The sequence below is a fragment of the Somniosus microcephalus genome, chromosome 3 (assembly GCF_052327205.1).
Source record: "Somniosus microcephalus isolate GS21.2 chromosome 3, FLI_Smic_1.0, whole genome shotgun sequence".
NCBI lineage: Eukaryota > Metazoa > Chordata > Chondrichthyes > Squaliformes > Somniosidae > Somniosus > Somniosus microcephalus.
Genome location: NC_140989.1, coordinates 210,822,986 through 210,842,279, shown reverse-complemented (window position 1 = coordinate 210,842,279; position 19,294 = coordinate 210,822,986). Strand labels below are relative to the sequence as shown.

At 46.5% G+C, this 19,294-nt stretch overlaps 1 protein-coding gene across 1 annotated transcript in view; it reads right to left on the bottom strand.

Moving 5' to 3' along the window:
- The window catches only part of LOC147121689 (roquin-1-like), a 414,634-nt gene extending 395,867 nt beyond the window's left edge, over positions 1-18,767 (bottom strand). The window contains exon 1 of the mRNA XM_085982135.1: positions 18,649-18,767. The gene's annotated coding sequence lies outside the window, so the exon portion shown is untranslated. The remainder of the gene's footprint in view (positions 1-18,648) is intronic.
- Positions 18,768-19,294: the final 527 nt, after the last annotated feature.

Genomic DNA, 19,294 nt, shown 5'->3' with positions numbered 1-19,294 from the left:
GTTCTGCTGTCACCAACTAAAGAGGGTCTACAGCAGAACCTGGACCTGCTGGAGTCGTACTGCCAGACTTGGCCCTGACAATAAATCCCAAAAAAACCAAAGTCCTTGTGTTCCAGCAAAGATCCAAACATCAGGGACCCAAAATAAATTTCACAGTAGGAACAAACCAAAATTGAACAAACCACTAACTACACATACTTGGGCTTAAAAATCAGTTCTACGGGAAACTTCAAACTTGCTGTGAATGAACTGAAAGAGAAAGCAAGAAAGGGCTTTCTATGCCATCAAAAAATCAATCCAAATAGAAATCCCAATTAGCATTTGGCTCAAAATTTTCAAATCAGTAATTGAACCAATTGCGCTCTATGGCAGTGAGGTATTGGGGACCGCTAACACAACAAGAATTTGCAAAATGGGACAAACACCCAATTGAGATCCTACATGCAGAATTCTGTAAAAGTATCCTCCGGACTCAAAGGAAAACAGTAAACAATGCATGCAGGGCAGAACTAGGCCAATATCCATTAATAATCACTATCCAAAAAAGAGCCACCAAATTTTGGAATCACCTACAAATGAGCAACCCCCAATGCTATCACTACGACGCCCTGAAATGCCAAAGAGCTGACCATAAAGAAGAATACCCTCAGTCAACTAGTCCTGGGACTCAGTGAAGTAACTACTAACAATACTAACAATAACCAGCCCCAGACAGTGACAGGGTAACACAAAAAATTCGACCCAACACAATCGTCGCTAAGCAAAAGGAAAAATATCTGACATATTGGGCAGAAACAACAAAAACCCAAAGCAAACTCAATTGCTACTTCGCCCTAAACAGACAATACAACATAGCTGATTACCTGACCATGGTAAAGGATAACAAACTGAGAAGAACCTTAGCGAACATAGCCTAGCGATCGAAAAAGGCAGACACAGGCAGACCAGGCTGCCAAGAGAAGACAGGATATGCTCTCACTGCAGTCAGGGAGTAGTGGAGACAGAGATGCACTTCCTCACAGCCTGTGGAAAATATCAGGCATCAGGGAGAATTTCTACAAAAATTCTCACAAATATGCCCTGAATTCAGAAATCTGAATGACAACCAAAAACTCCCATACCTACTAGGGGAGGAGAGAAGCTGTGTAACACTGGCGGCACACTATGTTACAGCTTGCCATGAACAGAGGGACAACCAGTAAACTAAGAAAAGAGTATATATAAACAAGGCGAATGTATATTTATACACTCAGGGATATACCTGTTTATACACTGTATGAATAGAACTGCGTTTATGTGTTCATCCATAAATGTATTATGATGCTTTGGCAACATAAGATGTACCTTATCATGCCAATAAAGCGATTTGAATTTGAGTGTGTGAGGGGGCTGGGGGGGTCAGCGAGTGTGTGAGGGGGCTGGAGGGGTCAGTGAGTGTGTGAGGGGGCTGAGGGGGGTCAGTGACTGTGTGAGGGGCTGGGGGGGTCAGTGAGTGTGTGAGGGAGCTGGGGGGGTCAGTGAGGTGTGAGGGGGCTGGGGTTGTCAGAGTGAGTGTGTGAGGGGGCTGGGGGGGGTCAGTGAGTGTGTGAGGGGGCTCGGGGGGGGGTCAGCGAGTGCGTGAGGCGGCTGGGGGGGTCAGTGAGTGTGTGAGGGGGCTCAGTGAGTGTGTGAGGGGGCTGGGGGGTCAGTGAGTGTGTGAGGGGGCTGGGGGGGTCAGTGAGTGTGTGAGGGGGCTGGGGGGTCAGTGAGTGTGTGAGGGGGCTGGGGGGGTCAGAGTGAGTGTGTGAGGGGGCTGAGGGGGTCAGTGAGTGTGTGAGGAGGCCTGGGGGGGGTCAGTGAGTGTGTGAGGGGGCTGGGGGGGTCAGCGAGTGTGTGAGGGGGCTTGCGGGGGGGTCAGCGACTGTGTGAGGGGGCTGGGGGGGGGTCAGTGAGTGTGTGAGGGGGCTGCGGGGGGGTCAGTGAGTGTGTGAGGGGGCTGGGGGGGCAGAGTGACTGTGTGAGGGGGCTGGGGGGGCAGAGTGAGTGTGTGAGGGGGTTGGGGGGGTCAGTGAGTGTGTGAGCGGGCTCGGGTGGGGGTCAGCGAGTGTGTGAGGCGGCTGGGGGGGTCAGTGTGTGTGTGAGGGGGCTCAGTGAGTGTGTGAGGGGGCTGGGGGGGTCAGTGAGTGTGTGAGGGGGCTGGGGGGGTCAGGAGTGTGTGAGGGGGCTGGGGGGGTCAGTGAGTGTGTGAGGGGGCTGGGGGGGTCAGTGAGTGTGTGAGGGGGCTGGGGCGGTCAGTGAGTGTGTGAGGGGGCTGCGGGGGGGTCAGTGAGTGTGTGAGGGAGCTGGGGGGTGTCAGCGAGTGTGTGAGGGGCTTGGGGGGGGGTCAGCGAGTGTGTGAGGGGGCGGGGCGGTCAGCGAGTGTGTGAGGGGGCTCGGGGGGGTCAGTGAGTGTGTGAGGGGGCTGCGGGGGGTCAGTGAGTGTGTGAGGGAGCTGGGGGGTCAGTGAGTGTGTGAGGGGGCTGGGGGGGTCAGCGAGTGTGTGAGGGGGCTTGGGGGGGGGTCAGCGAGTGTGTGAGGGGGCGGGGCGGTCAGTGAGTGTGTGAGGGGGCTCTGGGGGTGAGTGAGTCTGTGAGGGGGCTGGGGGGGTCAGTGAGTGCGTGAGGGGGCTCGGGGGGGGGTCAGTGAGTGCGTGAGGGGCTGGGGGGGTCAGTGAGTGTGTGAGGGGGCTGGGGGGGTCAGTGAGTGTGTGAGGGGGCTGGGGGAGTCAGTGAGTGTGTGAGGGGGCTCGGGGGGGGTCAGTGAGTGTGTGAGGGGGCTGGGGGAGTCAGTGAGTGTGTGAGGGGGCTGGGGGGTCAGTGAGTGTGTGAGGGGGCTGGGGGGGTCAGTGAGTGTGTGAGGGGGCCAGTGAGTTTGTGAGGGTGCTGGGGGGGGTCAGCGAGTGTGTGAGGAGCTGGGGGGGGTCAGTGAGTGTGTGAGGGGGCTGGGGGGGTCAGTGTGTGTGTGAGGGGAATGGGGGGGTTCAGTGAGTGTGTGAGGGGGCTGTGGGGGTCAGTGAGTGTGTGAGGGGGCTGGGGGGGTCAGTGAGTGTGTGAGGGGGCTGTGGGGGTCAGCGAGTGAGTGAGGGGGCTCGGGGGGGGTCAGTGAGTGTGTGAGGGGGCTCGGGGGGGGTCAGTGAGTGTGTGAGGGGGTTCGGGGGGTTCAGTGAGTGTGTGAGGGGGCTCGGGGAGGTCAGAGTGAGTGTGTGAGGGGGCTGGGGGGGTCAGTGAGTGTATGAGGGGGCTGGGGGGGACAGCGAGTGTGTGAGGGGGCTCGGGGGGGTCAGTGAGTGTGTGAGGGGGCTGGGGGGGGACAGCGAGTGTGTGAGGGGGCTCGGGGGGGTCAGTGACTGTGTGAGGGGGCTGGGGGGGTCAGTGAGTGTGTGAGGGGGCTGGGGGGGTCAGCGAGTGTGTGAGGGGGCTCGGGGGGGTCAGTGACTGTGTGAGGGGGCTGGGGGGGTCAGTGAGTGTGTGAGGGGGCTCGGGGGGGTCAGTGACTGTGTGATGGGGCTGGGGGGTCAGTGAGTGTGTGAGGGGGCTGGGGGGTCAGTGAGTGTGTGAGGGGGCTGGGGGGTCAGTGAGTGTGTGAGGGGGCTGGGGGGTCAGTGAGTGTGTGAGGGGGCTGGGGGGGGTCAGTGACTGTGTGAGGGGGCTGGGGGGGTCAGTGAGTGTGTGAGGGGGCTGGGGGGTCAGTGAGTGTGTGAGCGGGCTGGGGGGGTCAGTGAGTGTGTGAGGGGGCTGGGGGGGGTCAGTGAGTGTGTGAGGGGGCTGGGGGGTCAGTGAGTGTGTGAGGGGGCTGGGGGGTCAGTGAGTGTGTGAGGGGGCTCGGGGGGTCAGTGAGTGTGTGAGGGGGCTGGGGGGTCAGTGAGTGTGTGAGGGGCCTGGGGGGTCAGTGAGTGTGTGAGGGGGCTGGGGGGTCAGTGAGTGTGTGAGGGGGCTGGGGGGGTCAGTGAGTGTGTGAGGGGGCTGGAGGGGTCAGTGAGTGTGTGAGGGGGCTGGGGGGGTCAGAGTGAGTGTGTGAGGGGGCTGGGTGGGTCAGTGAGTGTGTGAGGGGGCTGGGGGGCCAGTGAGTGTATGGGGGGCTGGGGGGTCAGTGAGTGTGTGAACGGGCGAAGAACCAGACTTCACCAATAATCAGGGAAACAATTACGTATTCGGGAATAACCACTTTGACATCCCTTCCCTTCCATACAGGCATAACTGCGACAAGCAGTCAAATACCAACGGTAAACAGCTACTACAGCTCTGTCGAAACCTGGGTCTGTACATTGTCAATGGTAGGTTCATAGGAGACCTCCTAGGAAGATCGACCTACTGCTCAACCTCTTGGCTGCAGCACAGTAGACTATATGATTACAGACTTGGACCCATCCTCTTTCAGAGCATTCACAGTCAAACCACAAACAACACTGTCAGATCACAGTCAAATTACTATGTTTCTCAAAAAGACAGAAACAAACAACATAGAAACACAACCCAGTAAACTGTACAACACCAAAAAATCGTACAGATGGGCCAAAAACGACACGGAAAAATACCAGAAAACAATTAGCAATGCATCAACTCAAGCTCTCTTAGACACCTTTCTGGATAACATATACACTCACAATAAAGAAGGCGTAAACCGGGCAGTTAGTAAACTAAACAATATTTTTGATAATTTGGCAACAAATGCAAACTTGAAAGCTCGCAAGAACAAACCCAAAACAAAAAACTATGAAAAATGGTTTGACCATGATTGCCATAACATGAGGAAAAAACTTAGAAAACTATCAAACCAAAAACACAGACATCCAGAAAACGAGGAATTACGCCTTACTTATTGTCAGACGCTAACACAATACAGAAACACACTCAGGACCAAAAAAGAGCAATTTATTAAGAATACACTCAGCTCCATGAGGAATCCATTGAGTCGAATTGTTTCTGGGACAACTTGAAAACACTACACAAAAAACAACACGACGATTTGTCCATTCAAAATGGGGACACATGGGTAAACCACTTTGAAAAATTATACCAGAAAAACACACTAGGACCAGAGCAACACCAAATACGCAAAAAACTTGAAAAGCTTGAAATGGCCATAAAAGATAACCAAAACCCGCTAGACGCCATAATAACAGAAAAAGAACTTCTTGAAAAACTCAAGGACCTGCGACCAGGAAAGCTTGCGGGACAGACGGCATACTAAACGAGATGATTAAACACGCAGACGACAAACTGAAACTGGCTATCCTAAAACTCTTCAACTTGGTTCTGAGTGTCGGTTATTTCCCTGACATCTGGAACAAAGGACTCATAACACCCATATACAAAAGTGGGGACAAAATCGACCCAAACAACTATCGAGGCATCTGTGTAAACAGTAACCTGGGGAAGGTATTCTGTAGCATCATAAACAAAAGACTTATAAACTTCCTTGAAGAGCACAATGTCTTGAGTAAAAGCCAAATTGGATTCCTGCCAAACTATAGAACATCCGATCATATCTTCACCCTACAGACCCTAATTGACAAACACGTTCACCATAACAAAAGCAAAATCTACGCATGCTTTGTAGATTTCCAGAAGGCTTTCGACTCCATCTGGCATGACGGTTTATTCCTGAAACTTATCGAAAGCGGGGTAGGAGGGAAAACATATGATGTAATTAAATCAATGTATACAAACAATAAATGTGCAGTTAAAATTGGAGACAAACAAACAAAATACTTCCCACAGGGGCGGGGGGTGACGCAGGGCTCGCCAATCTCACCGACACTCTTTAATATTTACATTAATGGATTGGCAAAACTACTTGAACAATCTACAGCACCCGGCCTCACCCTATATGAATCCAAGGTTAAATTCCTCCTCTATGCCGACGACCTGGTTCTGCTGTCACCAACTAAGGAGGGTCTACAGCAGAACCTGGACCTGCTGGAGTCGTACTGCCAGACTTGGGCCCTGACAATAAATCCCCAAAAAACCAAAGTCCTTGTGTTCCAGCAAAGATCCAAACAACATGGACCCACAATAAATTTCACAGTAGGAACAACCAAAATTGAACAAACCACTCACTACACATACTTGGGCTTAAAAATCAGTTCTACGGGAAACTTCAAACTGGCTGTGAATGAACTGAAAGAGAAAGCAAGAAGGGCTTTCTATGCCATCAAAAAATCAATCCAAATAGAAATCCCAATTAGCATTTGGCTCAAAATTTTCAAATCAGTAATTGAACCAATTGCACTCTATGGCAGTGAGGTCTGGGGACCACTAACACAACAAGATTTTGCAAAATGGGACAAACACCCAATTGAGATCCTACATGCGGAATTCTGTAAAAGTATCCTCCGGACTCAAAGGAAAACAGTAAACAACGCATGCAGGGCGGAACTAGGCCAATACCCATTAATAATCACTATCCAAAAAAGAGCCACCAAATTTTGGAATCACCTACAAATGAGCAACCCCCAATGCTATCACTACGACGCCCTGAAATGCCAAGAGCTGACCATAAAGAAGAATACCCTCAGTCAACTAGTCCTGGGACTCAATAAAGTAACTAATAACAATACTAACAATAACCAGCCCCAGGACAGTGACAGGGTAACACAAAGAATTCGACCCAACACAATCGTCGCTAAGCAAAGGAAAAATATCTGTCATATTGGGCAGAAACAACAAAAACCCAAAGCAAACTCAATTGCTACTTGGCCCTAAACAGACAATACAACATAGCTGATTACCTGACCATGGTAAAGGATAACAAACTGAGAAGAACCTTGACAAGGTACAGACTTAGCGAACATAGCCTAGCGATCGAAAAAGGCAGACACAGGCAGACCAGGCTGCCAAGAGAAGACAGGATATGCTCTCACTGCAGTCAGGGAGTAGTTGAGACAGAGATGCACTTCCTCACAGCCTGTGGAAAATATCAGGGAATCAGAGAGAATTTCTATCAAAAATTCTCACAAATATGCCCTGAATTCAGAAATCTGACTGACAACCAAAAACTCCCATTCCTACTGGGGGAGGAGAGAAGCTGTGTAACACTGGCGGCACACTATGTTACAGCTTGCCATGAACAGAGGGACAACCAGTAAACTAAGACAAGAGTATATATAAACAAGGCGAAAATATATTTATAAACTCAGGGATATACCTGTTTATACACTGTATGAATGGAACCGCGTTTATGTGTTCAACCATAAATGTATTTTGATGCTTTGGCAACATAAGATGTACCTTATCATGCCAATAAAGCGATTTGTATTGTATTGTATTATTGTATTGTGTGAGGGGGCTGGGGGGGTCAGTGAGTGTGTGAGGGGGCTGGGGGGTCAGTGAGCGTGTGAGGGGGCTGGGGGGGTCAGTGAGTGTGTGGGGGGCTGGGGGGTCAGTGAGTGTGTGAGGGGGCTGGGGGTCAGTGAGTGTGTGAGGGGGCTGGGGGGGTCAGTGAGTGTGTGAGGGGGCTGGGGGGGTCAGTGAGTGTGTGAGGGGGCTGGGGGGGTCAGTGGGTGTGTGAGCGGGCTGGGGGGGTCAGTGAGTGTGTGAGGGGACTGGGGGGTCAGTGAGTGTGTGAGGGGGCTGGGGGGTCAGTGAGTGTGTGAGGGGACTGGGGGGTCAGTGAGTGTGTGAGGGTGCTGGGGGGGTCAGTGAGTGTGTGAGGGGGCTGGGGGGTCAGTGAGTGTGTGAGGGGGCTGGGGGGGGGGGTCAGTGAGTGTGTGAGGGGGCTGGGGGGGTCAGAGTGAGTGCGTGAGGAGGCTGGGGGGGTCAGAGTGAGTGCGTGAGGAGGCTGGGGGGTCAGTGAGTGTGTGAGGGGGCTGGGGTTCAGTGAGTGTGTGAGGGGGCTGGGGGGTCAGTGAGTGTGTGAGGGGGCTGGGGGGTCAGTGAGTGTGTGAGGGGGCTGGGGGGGTCAGTGAGTGTGTGAGCGGGCTGGGGGGGTCAGTGAGTGTGTGAGGGGACTGGAGGGGTCAGAGTGAGTGTGTGAGCGGGCTGGGGGGGTCAGTGAGTGTGTGAGGGGGCTGGGGGGGTCAGTGAGTGTGTGAGGGGACTGGAGGGGTCAGAGTGAGTGTGTGAGGGGGCTAGGGCGGGGTCAGCGAGTGTGTGAGGGGGCTGGGGGGTCAGTGAGTGTGTGAGGGGGCTGGGGGGTCAGTGAGTGTGTGTGAGGGCTGGGGGGGTCAGTGAGTGTGTGAGGGGGCTGGAGGGGTCAGTGAGTGTGTGAGGGGGCTGGGGGGTCAGTGAGTGTGTGAGGGGGCTGGGGGGGTCAGAGTGAGTGTGTGAGGGGGCTGGGGGGTCAGTGAGTGTGTGAGGGGGCTGGGGGGGTCAGTGAGTGTGTGAGGGGGCTGGGGGGTCAGTGAGTGTGTGAGGGGACTGGGGGGGTCAGTGAGTGTGAGAGGGGGCTGGGGGGTCAGTGAGTGTGAGAGGGGGCTGGGGGGGTCAGTGAGTGTGTGAGGGGACTGGAGGGGTCAGTGAGTGTGAGAGGGGGCTGGGGGGTCAGTGAGTGTGAGAGGGGGCTGGGGGGGTCAGTGAGTGTGTGAGGGGGCTGGGGGGGTCAGATGCTGAGAGTAACGGGAGGGGGAAAGCAGTGTGTGTGTCGGTGGTAAATGGAGCGAGGAAATGATCAGAAATAGTCTCGCTGATGACTGAATCATTGGGAGACAGAGGGCGAGGGGATGGGTGAGAGACTTTACATGAAGGGTGAGAGTGAGTTGACAGTATAGAGAGCAGAAAAGTAGGCCGAGTGGGGGCTAGGCAATTTTAGGTATAGCTTGAAATCGCCAAGGATGAGTCGTCACGGTGCCGAGACTAACGGAGGAGGGAAGAGAGGTGATGAAATCACAGTGGGACTTAACAGGACGCCATATGACAATGATTGTAAGTGAGAGGTGGTAGGGGTGGAAGCGTGTGAGCTGCTTGAAGGAGAAGATGCTGGCAGAGGAGGGCGAGAGGAAAGGTGGGACCTGAGAGCAAGAGTTATGCAGTACTGCAGCAGTTCGGGTAGGGCAGGTGTTAGCTTGTGCAGATAGGTAGAAAGGCTTTGGTGAGGCGGAGCAATCACCACCCGTGAGGCAACAACAACAACCTGCATTTATATCATGTCTTTAACATAGTTATCGAAGGGGAAACTGAACTTGCCACAAAAAACATCCACTCTCAGCTCCGACTAATTTCCTTTTTATGATGCCACTACCTATATTCAAAGTCCCAACTGATAACCTTTAGCTAAGTTTACTGGAAGTCACTGGGTTCAACACTGTCCTCTCATCTTGGGGATCAAGGTTCGAATCTAGTCCAGATTCACAGGTACAGGGTATGTCTCTGCTCGCTGCAAGGGCCTGTTGTAGAATGGGTTAGGCACATTTTAACCCAGTTTCCGATGGATACACCTCGACTGACTAGCATACTGGCGCTGTCGCTGAGAGAGACCACATGGCTGGATGTTAAGGGAAACTGAAAATATCCTTGTTCCTTAGTGACAGGTACATGGTATTACCAGCAATATGTGGAAAGATATTTGCGCAACTTGTTGGCTCAACTTTATCATACAATGGTTATATTGTCTGGTCTACAACTGCTATAAAGACGACATACCCTCGATGAGCATTAGATGCCCCAAGCCTTCTTTATGTTAGCACAGTAAGAATTAAGGTACTTGTTCAACGGGATTAGACAAAGTCAACATGGATTTATGGAAGGGAAATCGTGTTTGACAAACCTACTGGAGCTTTTTGAGGATGCAACTGGTAGAATAGATAAGGGATTACCAGTGGATGTGGTGTATTTGGATTTTCAGAAGGCCTTTGATAAAGTCCCACATAAGAGATTAGTGTGCAAAATTAAAGCACACGTGATTGGGGGCAATATACTGGCATGGATTGAAAATTGGTTAACAGACAGGAAACAGAGAGTAGGAATAAATGGGTCTTTTTCGGGGTGGCAGGCGGTGACTAGTGGGGTACCGCAGGGATCAGTGCTTGGGCCCCAGCTATTCACAATATATATCAATGATTTGGACAAGGGAACCAAATGTAATATTTCCAAGTTTGTTGACGACACGAAACTAGGTGGGATTGTGAGTTGTGAGGAGGATTCAAGGCGATTTAGACAAGTTGAGTGAGTGAGCAAATACATGGCAGATGCAATATAACGTGGATAAATGTGAATTATCCACTTCGGTAGGAAAAACAGAAAGGCAGAGTATTATTTAAATGGTGATAGATTGGGAAATGCTGATGTACAAAGGGACCTGGGTGTCCTTATACACCAGTCACTGAATGCAAACATGCAGGTGCAGCAAGCAGTTAGGAAGGCAAATGGTATGTTGGCCTTCATTGCAAGAGGATTTGAGTACAGGAGCAAGGATGTCTTACTACAGTTGTACAGGGCCTTGGTGAGACCACACCTGGAGTACTGTGTGCCGTTTTGGTCTCTTTACCTAAGAAAGGATATAGTTTCCATAGAGGGAGTGCAGCAAAGGTTCACCAGACTGATTCCTGGGATGGCAGGACTGTCGTATGAGGAGAGATTGGGTCGGCTAGGCCTGTATTCACTAGAGTTTAGAAGAATGAGAGGGGATCTCATTGAAACGTATAAAATTCTGACAGGGCTAGACAGGCTGGATGCAGGGAGGATGTTTCCCCTGGCTGGGGGGTCTAGAACAAGGGGTCACAGTCTCAGGGTACGGGATAGGACATTTAGGACTGAGATGAGGAGAGATTTCTTCACGCAGAGGGTGGTGAACCTGTGGAATTCTCTACCACACAAGGCTGTGGAGGCCACGTCACTGAATATATTTTAAGAAGGAGATAGATTTCTAGACACAAAAGGCATCCAGGGGTATGGGGAGAGAGCGGGAATATGGTATTGAGATAGAGGATCAGCCATGATCATATTGAATGGCGGAGCAGGCTCGAAGGGCCGAATGGCCTACTCCTGCTCCTATTTTTCGATGTTCTATGTTTCTAACTATGAAGGACTGTGATGTGTCAGACCATTTAATGACTTTGGAGATCACCAGCCTAGGGTCGGCACCACTCCGGTTTGGTATGGACAGTCCTGCTTTGAATGAGCTGTCTGGAAATTTTTTTAATGCAAACCAGATATGACAAAGACTGTGTTTTTAAAATAGACGTCCAGTTTTACTGCTTCCTTCTGTGTCTTAAGATGGGGAGATACAAGTTCATTAGATATTAATAACCTATTAGTTATTGAGCTTATAATGGAGGATATTAGTTATTGAGGTAAAAATGAAGCATATTAGTTATGGTTATAATGAGGGATATTAGTTATTGAGGTTATGAGGGATATTAGTTATTGAGGTTATAATGAGGGATATCAGTTATTGAGGTTATAATGGAGGATATTAGTTATTGAGGTAAAAATGAAGCATATTAGTTATTGAGGTTATGATGGGGATATTAGTTATCTACAGCACAGAAACATGCCATTCGGCCCAACGGGTCCATGCCAGCATGTATGCTCCACATGAACCTCCTCCCACCCCTCTTCATCTAACCCTATCAGTATATCCTTCTATTCCTTTCTCCCTCATGTGCTTATCCAGTTTCCCCTTAAATGCATCAATGCTATTCACCTCAACTATACAGTTGGGTATACGGGGCACAATTTCAAATTCTGCAAATGATACGAAACTCGGAAATGTAGTAAACAGTGCGGAGGATAGTAACAGACTTCAGGAGGACATAGACAGACTGGTGAAATGGGCAGACATGTGGCGGATGAAATTTAATGTAGAGAAGTGTAAAGTGATACATTTTGGTAGGAAGAATGAGGAGAGGCAATATAAACTAAATGGTACAATTTTAAAGGGAGTGCAAGAACAGAGAGACCTGGGGGTGTATGTACATAAATCTTTGACGGTAGCAGGACAAGTTGAGAAGGCTGTTAAAAAAGTATACAGGATCCTTGGCTTTATTAATATAGGCATAGAGTACAAAAGCAAGGAAGTCATGCTAAACCTTTATAAAACACTGGTTAGGCCTCAGCTGGAGTACTGTGTCCAATTCTAGGCACCGCACTTTAGGAAGGATGTCAAGGCCTTGGAGAGGGTGCAGAGGAGATTTACTAGAATGGTACCAAGGATGAGGGACTTCAGTTATGTGGAGAGACTGGAGAAACTGGGGTTATTCTCCTTAGAGCAGAGAAGATTGAAGGTATTTGATAGAGATGTTCAAAATCATGAACTGCTTTGATAAAGTAAATAAGGAGAAACTGTTTCCAGTGGCAGAAGGGTCGGTAACCAGAGGACGCAGATTTAAAGTGATTGGCAAAAGATCCAGAGGCATTATGAGGAAACATTTTGTTTACGCAGCGAGTTGTGATCTGGAATGCACAGCCTGAAAGGGCGGTGGAAGCAGATTCAATAGTAACTTTCAAAAGGGAATTGGATAAATATTTGAAGGGAAAAAAATTACAGGGCTATAGGGAAAGAGCAGGGGAGTGGGATTAATTGGATAGCTCTACCAAAGAGCTGGTACAGGCACGATGTGCCCCTGCTATCTGATTCTCGCGGTGGGGGGGGGGGGTTGCTAGTGCTGTTGGGGAGGGTTTAAACTAGCTTGGCAGGGGGATGGGAACCTGAGAGTATTTTCAGAAGGGAGAGAAGCAAAGCTGGAAATGGAGGGCAGAAAAAGTATTTCTAAAAAAAAACTGGCACGGACTCGATGGGCTGAATGGCCTCCTTCTGTGCCGTTATGACTCTTCCCTAACTTCCTTTAATATGCATAGATGCAATCCATCCAGATCAGAGGTTTTATCCTCTCTAAGTTTGATTAGTTTATCAATTATCTCCCCCCTTTCTACCTTAAATGTCTTGCTATCCTTTTTGATCTCTTCTTCCAATGTCATGCCCACCTTTCACAGAATTCACAGAAACCCCACAGTGCAGATAGAGGCCATTTCGGCCCATCGAGCCTGCACCGACACATATCCCACCCTATCCCCGTAACCCCACGTATTTAATCCCCCTAACACTAAGGGTCAATTTTATCATAGCCAATCAACCTAACCCGCACATCTTTGGACTGTGGGAGGAAACCGGAGCACCCGGAGGAAACCCACGCAAACACGGGGAGAATGTGCAAACTCCACACAGACAGTCACCCGAGGCCGGATTCGAACCCGGGTCCCTGGCGCTGTGAGGCAAATATGTTAGTCTCCCTGATAAATAGGGAGGCAAAGTAACTACAGGTAGACTATCCTTTATCCGCACTTCCGAAAACCGAAAACCTCTAAAAACCGAAAGTTTTTTCGTGGAGCGTAAGTCGTGCGCACGACATAACCCGAGTGGCGCCAAACATGACAGGAGTGGTCCGGGAGCTCTGCCTTTCCCTGTGAGCAGGGCAGAGGGTCACAGAGTTCCCTCCTGGGTAGGAGATTGCAGGCCGAGCTGGGCAGTGTGAAGGAGGTACCGGGAGAGTGAACCCAACAATACAGCGGCCCGTCCGACAGTCTTTTCTTCCTCCCCCACCCCACCCCCCGACCTGATTTGCGGGCCAGCTTAGTGTAGGAGTCAGCCAATATCCGGCTTTCCCACAACTGGCGGCGGCAGTCGAGCCCCAGACCCCCGCTAAGTCAAGGAATTCAGAGACGGAGCAGGGGGAGCTGGAAACCTCGATCTAACGACAGAAATCAGCAGCTGTTTTGTTAGGTTTTTTTTTCTTCCCCTAGCATTTTTTTAAACAGTCAGGCTGTGGAACGAGTCTCTGTAGCTTAGTAACAGCTTCAGAGACGCTTCCAAGGCAGGGCCAGAGTGTTTACAAGCTGTTGCTAAGCAACAGTGTTTGTTGTCAAAACCTTCTGAAATCCGAAAAATTCCGAAAACCGAAACACAGCTGGTCCCGAGGTTTTCGGATAAAGGATAGTCTACCTGTATTCAATCTTTCTGCCATTTCGCGATCATTACCTGTGAGTTTATCTTGTGCATCCCTGAGCCGTCCTATCCTGGTTTTTCTTTTGTTATTTCTCTGTCTGTAGAATACTTTACTAATTATTTTTATATTCCTTGATAATTTAATTTCATAGTTCCATTTTGCTTTCCTAATTATTTTTGACTTCTTTCCTAATCTCTTTCTATTCTCTTTTGTCATCCTCTCCTTTATTGGCTATGTACTTAGTGTATGCCTTTTTCTTTAGTTTCAATTTTGACTGTATTTCTTTATTCATCCATGGTATGTCATTACTGGCTTGTTTGTTCTTGCTTTTTAGTGGGAAATATTTCTCCTGAACGCTTTTGATCACTGTTTTAAATATTTCCCACTGCTGTTCTATCATTGTTAATTTTTTCCCCCCATTTACCTTCTCTAGTTCCATTCTCATCCCCTCAAAATTCACTTTTTTCCTATCTATAACTTTGGTCTTTGTCTTACTTATGTCCTTCTTAATCATTATTTTAAACTTATTGTATTGTGAATGCTATTGTGTAGATGCTCCCTGATGCCTACTTCTCTTATCTGCTCTGGTTCATTTCCCATTACCAGTTCCAGCAATGATTGCTCCCTTGTTGAGCTTCTTACGTACTGGGTAAGAAAGGAGTCCTGTACGCACTGTAAAAACTCCATTCCTTTTTCCCCTTTACCTACCTTTTCTTGCCAGTTTATTTTGGGGCAGTTGAAATCTCCCATTATTATTATTATTCTGTCTTTTACTCATTTCATAGATTTGGTCACATATTTCTTCCTCCACTTCCCTTCCACTATTAGGTGGTCTGTAGTATACCCCTATTAGCGTGATCTTTTACCTCAGTCTATATGAATTCTATTTATATCTTAATGTTAGTTATGTGCCTTTTTTCTACTGCCATTATGTCACCGCTAATTAGTACAGCTACTCTACCTGCCCCCTTCCTTCTTTATCCTTTCAAAATACATAAAAACGATTGCCTCCCGTTCCCCCCGTTTTGTTTCAGATTAGGTTGGGGGAGATATTAGTTCTTGAGGTTATGATGGGGGAGATATTAGTTATTGAGGTTATGATGGGGGAGATATTAGTTCTTGAGGTTATGATGGGGGAGATATTAGTTATTGAGGTTATGATGGGGGAGATATTAGTTATTGAGGTTATGATGGGGGAGATATTAGTTATTGAGGTTATGATGGGGGAGATATTAGTTATTGAGGTTATGATGGGGGAGATATTAGTTATTGAGGTTATGATGGGGGAGATATTAGTTATTGAGGTTATGATGGGGAGATGTTAGTTATTGAGGTTATGATGGGGGAGATATTAGTTATTGAGGTTATGATGGGGGATATTAGTTATTGAGGTTATGATAGGGGAGATATTAGTTATTGAGGTTATGATAGGGGAGATATTAGTTATTGAGGTTATGATGGGGGAGATATTAGTTATTGAGGTTATGATGGGGGAGATATTAGTTATTGAGGTTATGATAGGGGAGATATTAGTTATTGAAGTTATGATAGGGGAGATATTCATTATTGAAGTTATGATGGGGGAGATATTCATTATTGAAGTTATGATGGGGGAGATATTAGTTATTGAGGTTATGATAGGGGAGATATTAGTTATTGAAGTTATGATGGGGGAGATATTAGTTATTGAAGTTATGATGGGGGAGATATTAGTTATTGAAGTTATGATAGGGGAGATATTAGTTATTGAGGTTATGATGGGGGAGATATTAGTTATTGAGGTTATGATGGGGGAGATATTAGTTATTGAAGTTATGATAGGGGAGATATTAGTTATTGAGGTTATGATAGGGGAGATATTAGTTATTGAGGTTATGATAGGGGAGATATTAGTTATTGAGGTTATGATAGGGGAGATATTAGTTATTGAAGTTATGATAGGGGAGATATTAGTTATTGAAGTTATGATAGCGGAGATATTAGTTATTGAAGTTATGATAGGGGAGATATTAGTTATTGAAGTTATGATGGGGGAGATATTAGTTATTGAAGTTATGATAGGGGAGATATTAGTTATTGAAGTTATGATAGGGGAGATATTAGTTATTGAGGTTATGATAGGGGAGATATTAGTTATTGAGGTTATGATAGGGGAGATATTAGTTATTGAAGTTATGATAGGGGAGATATTAGTTATTGAAGTTATGATAGGGGAGATATTAGTTATTGAAGTTATGATAGGGGAGATATTAGTTATTGAAGTTATGATAGGGGAGATATTAGTTATTGAAGTTATGATAGGGGAGATATTAGTTATTGAGGTTATGATGGGGGAGATATTAGTTATTGAGGTTATGATAGGGGAGATATTAGTTATTGAGGTTATGATGGGGGAGATATTAGTTATTGAGGTTATGATGGGGGAGATATTAGTTATTGAGGTTATGATGGGGGAGATATTAGTTATTGAGGTTATGATGGGGGAGATATTAGTTATTGAGGTTATGATGGGGGAGATATTAGTTATTGAGGTTATGATGGGGGATATTAGTTATTGAGGTTATGATAGGGGAGATATTAGTTATTGAGGTTATGATAGGGGAGATATTAGTTATTGAGGTTATGATGGGGGAGATATTAGTTATTGAGGTTATGATGGGGGAGATATTAGTTATTGAGGTTATGATAGGGGAGATATTAGTTATTGAAGTTATGATAGGGGAGATATTCATTATTGAAGTTATGATGGGGGAGATATTAGTTATTGAGGTTATGATAGGGGAGATATTAGTTATTGAAGTTATGATGGGGGAGATATTAGTTATTGAAGTTATGATGGGGAGATATTAGTTATTGAAGTTATGATAGGGGAGATATTAGTTATTGAGGTTATGATGGGGGAGATATTAGTTATTGAGGTTATGATGGGGGAGATATTAGTTATTGAAGTTATGATAGGGGAGATATTAGTTATTGAGGTTATGATAGGGGAGATATTAGTTATTGAGGTTATGATAGGGGAGATATTAGTTATTGAGGTTATGATAGGGGAGATATTAGTTATTGAAGTTATGATAGGGGAGATATTAGTTATTGAAGTTATGATAGGGGAGATATTAGTTATTGAAGTTATGATAGGGGAGATATTAGTTATTGAAGTTATGATAGGGGAGATATTAGTTATTGAAGTTATGATAGGGGAGATATTAGTTATTGAAGTTATGATAGGGGAGATATTAGTTATTGAGGTTATGATGGGGGAGATATTAGTTATTGAGGTTATGATAGGGGAGATATTAGTTATTGAAGTTATGATAGGGGAGATATTAGTTATTGAAGTTATGATGGGGGAGATATTAGTTATTGAAGTTATGATGGGGAGATATTAGTTATTGAAGTTATGATAGGGGAGATATTAGTTATTGAGGTTATGATAGGGGAGATATTAGTTATTGAGGTTATGATAGGGGAGATATTAGTTATTGAAGTTATGATGGGGGAGATATTAGTTACTGAAGTTATGATAGGGGAGATATTAGTTATTGAGGTTATGATGGGGGAGATATTAGTTATTGAGGTTATGATAGGGGAGATATTAGTTATTGAAGTTATGATGGGGGAGATATTAGTTATTGAAGTTATGATAGGGGAGATATTAGTTATTGAGGTTATGATGGGGGAGATATTAGTTATTGAAGTTATGATAGGGGAGATATTAGTTATTGAGGTTATGATAGGGGAGATATTAGTTATTGAAGTTATGATGGGGGAGATATTAGTTATTGAAGTTATGATGGGGGAGATATTAGTTCTTGAGGTTATGATGGGGGAGATATTAGTTATTGAAGTTATGATAGGGGAGATATTAGTTATTGAAGTTATGATGGGGGAGATATTAGTTCTTGAGTTTATGATGGGGAGATATTAGTTATTGAAGTTATGATGGGGAGATATTAGTTATTGAAGTTATGATAGGGGAGATATTAGTTATTGAAGTTATGATGGGGGAGATATTAGTTATTGAGGTTATGATGGGGGAGATATTAGTTATTGAAGTTATGATGGGGAGATATTCATTATTGAGGTTATGATGGGGGAGATATTAGTTATTGAGGTTATGATGGGGGAGATATTAGTTATTGAGGTTATGATAGGGGAGATATTAGTTATTGAAGTTATGATGGGGGAGATATTAGTTCTTGAGGTTATGATGGGGGAGATATTAGTTATTGAGGTTATGATGGGGGAGATATTAGTTATTGAGGTTATGATGGGGGAGATATTAGTTATTGAGGTTATGATGGGGGAGATATTAGTTATTGAAGTTATGATAGGGGAGATATTCATTATTGAGGTTATGATGGGGGAGATATTAGTTATTGAGGTTATGATGGGGGAGATATTAGTTATTGAGGTTATGATGGGGGAGATATTAGTTATTGAGGTTATGATGGGGGAGATATTAGTTATTGAGGTTATGATGGGGGAGATATTAGTTATTGAGGTTATGATGGGGGAGATATTAGTTATTGAGGTTATGATAGGGGAGATATTAGTTATTGAGGTTATGATAGGGGAGATATTAGTTATTGAGGTTATGATAGGGGAGATATTAGTTATTGAGGTTATGATGGGGGAAACGGCCCCTCATCCCTCCTCTTCCACTGACCGTTTGGATTTGATCAAATTGGCTCCACAGCAAGTCTCAGCCGGCACAAACCACAATGTCACGATTCCCAATCCAGACTTACCCGAGTCCGCTGTCTGCAGCTACTCCCCTCATCTGAAGTCCTAACCTCGCCACCAGCCCATCCTCCCGGGAACAACAGACAGCAGCAAAGCACCAGTGATCTGTAAAAGGATTCAACATTACTCAACTCTGTCCCATAGGATACAAACACTCGTGGATCATAGATATCACAAACATCTGGGAAAGCCAGGCAGTCACACAGACCCAAAGGAGCCAGAACCGTATCTGTCAGCAGTGGTCCGCTCGCTTTCTCCGAGACCACAGGAAACCAGATTAGAAAGGTCTCCCGAGAGAAACTTCAGGGGGTTGACAGATTCAGACTGAAACCACATTAACGCCCACATTACCTTGTGTGTGCTTGCAACTGAAGGTCAGCCTCCTCAGACAGTTATAACCAGGCACACTGCATAGATTTTCACTACTGCCTCCTGCTCTGAGATTCTAACACAGTTGGAAACTTTTCACTCCTCTGTTAACACAGTGGACAAGACACAAAGGCCCCGCCGTGCCCTGCAACTGCTGCACTACGAATTCAACTGCTGCACTACGAATTCAACTGCTGCACTACGAATTCAACTGCTGCACTACGAATTCACTTCTCTGCAGCAACAGTCAACAAAGACTTACTTAAACAAGGAAGCAGCAAA